Here is a 4913-nt window from a genome sequence, read left to right as displayed (position 1 = left end):
AAGCAGCTCTTGTTCCCTGGCCTACTGGGACACATCTAGCAATTTACCTCCTTCACAAAGCTCTAGAGACGGGGCGGTGGGGGCCCTCAAGATTGGGGTTTAACCTTTTTTTTTTAGGTAACTGATCAAGAAAAAATGGACCAAGCTAATAATACAAGAAAGAACCAACAATATTTTGGTGTATTCTTATTTTTCTTGGCTTTTGTCTTATCATATTCTTTTAATGAGATAATTCAATGAATAGTTAGTGAACTTTACTATACGTTACTCGTTACTCACTGAACTTTGCAATAGGTGACACTCGTGGAAATTATATGAGTGATTAATGTATAACTTTGTTTAAATTTGAGTGAGCAATAAATAATCTTTTAAATTTTGTTGAACAACTTATAATCTATAGCAAAGTTTATTGAGCAAAAGGTAACCTTCTAAATTTCGATGAGCGAATAGTAATGTATAGTAAAATTTAGTGACCATTGATTAAATTAATTATATTCTTAACCCTATGAGCGCATCATTTAGCCTTTGTTTGGGTTACATTTTAGGGAAAAAAAAATGTACTTTTTCTTTCTTATTTTTTAACTACACGTTCTTTAATAAAATCATGTCACATGTAAGTCTAATTTTTATTTTTATTTTTACAAAATCTATTTTAATGGAGCCCAAACAAGAACTTAATCAATTCCTAAGAGAGAGAGTAGTTGCCAAAGATCATGAAGATACAGAGTTTGTAAGCTAAAATTCGATTCTTGTTATTAATAAGTCCTTGTTTGAGCCATATTATTTCAATAAAAATATATTTTTGAATGGTGTATTGATGGAAAATGTGTGGTTAGAAAATAATGAAAAGTTTTGACCTTGCGTATAATATTATTTTATTGAAGAATGTGTGATTGAAATTATGTAGACATGCTGGTAAAAAGTTTGGAGGCCGAGGACCACATGACGCACCTCAACAACACTTTCCAAATCCTAAGAAGGTATAGGATGAGACTAAACCCCCTCAAATGCGCCTTTGGGGTAGCTTCCGGCAAATTCTTGGGGTACATGGTCAACCAACGAGGAATTGAGGCCAACCCCGAAAAGATTGAGGCTCTATGCAAAATGAGGTCCCCCCAAAAGCCAAAGGAGGTACAAGTCATACCGGGCGAGTGGTCGCACTTAGCCGCTTCGTCTCCAAAGTTACAGACAAATGCCTCCCATTTTTCAAAGTATTGAAGGCTGGGAAGAAATTTCAGTGGACTGAGGAATGTGAAGAGGCCTTCCAATGCCTGAAAATGCACCTGGGACAGGCCCCCATCCTTTCCAAATCGAAGCTCGGTGATATCTTACGACTATATTTGGCCGTCTCCAATGAGGCTATCAGCTCGATTTTGATACAGGAAGAAGGGTCTACACAACTCCCCGTATACTACACCATAAAGCGCTCATATCGCCGAAAATCCGTTACCCCGATATGGAGAAGCTTGCTTTAGCCTTGATCACGACCTCTAGGAAATTGAGACCCTACTTCCAAGCTCATACCATCCATATACTGACAAACTTCCCCCTCAGGCAGGTACTCCAAAAGCCCGATGCCTCAAGAAGGTTATTGAAGTGGGTAGTGGAACTAAGTGAATTTAACCTTGTGTTCAAGGCAAGGACAACCATAAAAGGGCAAGCCTTGGCTGACTTCGTGGCTGAATTCGCCAACTTACCCAAGGTGGATGAAATCATGGAACCCGTCGAGCCCCCCACGTGGAATCTCTTCGTCGATGGGTCAGCTGGAGATGTCGGCTCAGGTGTTGGGGTTGTTCTCATCAGCCCCCAAGGTCACAAACTCACCTCAGCAGTAAGGTTCGGATTCAAAGCTACCAATAACGTAGTAGAATATGAGGCACTTCTTGTGGGCCTCAGGCTGGCCACAGAAATGCAAGTAAAGAGGCTACTCATCAGTAGTGACTCCCAGCTAGTTGTTAGCCAAGTCAATGGTAACTTCTCAGCCACAGACAAAACGATGGCCTCCTATCTGAAAATGGTGCTGACCTCATCCCATCTTTCGAAAAGTTTGAGCTGATCCAGATCCCCCGCATCGAAAATACGCATGTGGATGCATTCTCGAAGTTGGCTAGTAGCAAGGACTCAGAGCTACTCACAGTAGTATCTATTGAGCACCTCCTCCTACCTTCGATCGATGTCCCTACAGTAATGTGGATCGCCGGAACTCCCACTTGGATGCAGTCAATCATAGCATACCTCAATGACCAAGTACTGCCAACTAACAAGAATGAGGCTTACAAGCTAAGAAGGAGGTCAGCCCACTTCCTTTTCATTGATGACATTCTCTACAAGAGGAGCTTCTCCTCCCTACTCCTACGGTGCGTCGGAGGAGAAGAGACTACCTACATATTAAGAGAAATCCACGAGGGCGTTTGTGGCAACCACTCCGGAGGTCTATCTCTGGCACAAAAAATATTGAGGCAGGGATACTACTAGCCTACTCTAAAGCGGGACGCCCTCGAATTTGTACGAAAATGCGATAAATGCCAGCGCTTCTCTCCGATGCAGAGACAACCATCGCAAGATTTGACCGCCATTTCCAACCCCTGGCCTTTCTCAAAATGGGGTATAGACCTCATAGGTCCTTTATCTAAAGGTAGAGGAGGGGCAAGTTTTGCAATTGTGGCTATTGATTACTTCATGAAGTGGGTCGACGTCGAACCACTGGCAAAAATCACTGAAGCCAACACCTCCAAGTTCTTATGGAAAAATATTATTTGCCGGTTTGGAATTCCCCGCTCAATTGTCTCAGACAATGGCAGACAATTTGATAACAAGAAGGTTAGAGAATTATGCGAAGAGCCCGACATAAAGAAGCACTTCTTCACACCTCACCACCCACAAGCAAATGGCCAAGTTGAGGCCGTGAACAAGACGATCAAGCACGTCTTGAAAAAGAAGCTTGATGTATCAAAAGGGGCCTGGGTTGATGAGCTGCCCCAAGTCCTTTGGTTGATCTGAACCATCACCAGGACTCCAACAGGAGAAACCCCCTTCCTCATGGCATTTGGAATAGAGGCTATGAGCCCCGTGGAGGTCGGGCTTCCATCCCCAAGACGTCTGCACTTCAGCGAGATAACTAACGACGAGCTTCAGAGGCTCGACGTCGACTTCATCGAAGAAAGAAGAGATGACTCCCAATTGAAACTCGGCACATATCAGAGAAAGATGACAAGGTACTTCAACTCGAAAGTCAAGAAGAGGTCATTCCGAATCAACGACCTTGTGCTTAGGAAGAACCTGGTTCCGGTTCCCTCAGCCCAAATTGGGAAGGTCTATACAAAATCAGAGAAGAGGTTTGACCTAGGACTTACTGGATTAAAGACATGAACGGCAAGGAACAACCCCGTCCATGGAACATTGAACACCTCAGAATCTATTACCAATAAATATACTATCTTGCTGGATGACCTTTCCCAGCTCTTGTAACATTTTCATGGTTCAATAAAATTCAGTGATTAAATTAACTTGTTGTATTACCTCGACACCTCGGAGGAAAGGCTCGCGCCCCACCTCTGGGCCACCTCGCTTGAACTCCGAAATGCTAGCACATGCCTCCCTTTGGCCAGGCTGAACGCCAAGGGGAGAAGCCTCAACATGGCTGCACTATCCACCATGTCTGGGATGCGTCGTCACCTCGGAGGAGAGGCTCGCGCCCCAACTCTGGGCCACCTCGCTTGAACTCCGAGGCGCTGACACATGCCTCCTTTTGGCCAGGCTAAACGCCAACAGGAGAAGCCACCTCACGTGCATTCCGAAGTCCATACAGTTATGCTTAAATAAAGTTCATTTGCTTAAACTCGAGGCTCGCTTAAGTCCGAGGCTCACACAGTTGTGCTTAAGTAAAATTCATTTGCTTAAGTCCGAGGCTCATACAGTTGTTCATTTGCTTAAGTCCGAGGCTCATACAGTCATTATGCTTAAGTAAAGCTCATTTGCTTAAGTTCTAGGCTCATACAGTTGTTCAATCCAGTTGTTTAAAGTGATTGAAGTTAAGGTACCAAGTTAAAGTTATTTAGTTAGTGCTTCTATCAACTTTTAAGTTCATTTGTTTAACGAGACGCGTACACTTGGACAAAGAAACAACAATGAATCAAAAATGCATCATATTGATCTTCAATAAAGATTACAAAGGTGGGCCTCAGGCCATTACATTCAAAAGACTGAAAAGAAAACTAATCTAAGCTTGGGTAGATGGGGGAGGTGCTTCTGTACTTGGGGCTTCAACAGCTTGAGCATCGGCATTTGTCTCCCCTGTCTCAGCTGCTTCATTACCCTGCACGTCCTCAGCAGGGGTCTGAGGTACCTCATCCACGAATTCAAACCTGAGTTGAGTCAGATCCAAATTGGGATACAGTTCCTCTGCCCGCTCCATCACCTCAGCATAGGCAAAGTTTCTCCAGTACGCACTGAAACTCTTATACTCGTCTATGTTGTGGAAGTGGGCAACGTACTCCTGCACCGCCTCTTCCCTCGCCTGTTGGGCCTCCTCTCTGGCATGGGATGTATTATCCACATACCACTTGATTTGGGTTTCCAAGAAATGGTAAGTTTCTTGGGCAACCGTCAAAGAGAGATTTGCCTTCTCCAGGGCCTCGATGGTCACCTTCTGGTGCTCATTGGAGACCTCCACCTTCTTTGTAAGGGAGGCTACCTCGCACTGTGACTCGTGGACCTCCTTCTTCAAGGCTCAATCTGGACTAAGGCAGACTCCAGCTTGGCCATTTCTTAGATTTTTTGGGCCTTGGCTTCTTCCACCTCGGCCCTAGCCGCCTTCAACTCCTCTGCAAGGGAGGCCGTCTTCTCCTCCGAAGACTTGGTCCTTGTCTGAAAATCACTCAGGGCCTCCCTGCATTCAAGAGCGAGGCCAAAAG

This window comes from Olea europaea, chromosome 13 (assembly GCF_002742605.1).
Source record: "Olea europaea var. sylvestris chromosome 13, O_europaea_v1, whole genome shotgun sequence".
NCBI lineage: Eukaryota > Viridiplantae > Streptophyta > Magnoliopsida > Lamiales > Oleaceae > Olea > Olea europaea.
The sequence above is the reverse complement of the archived record's forward strand: the minus strand, read 5'-3'. Positions refer to the sequence as shown.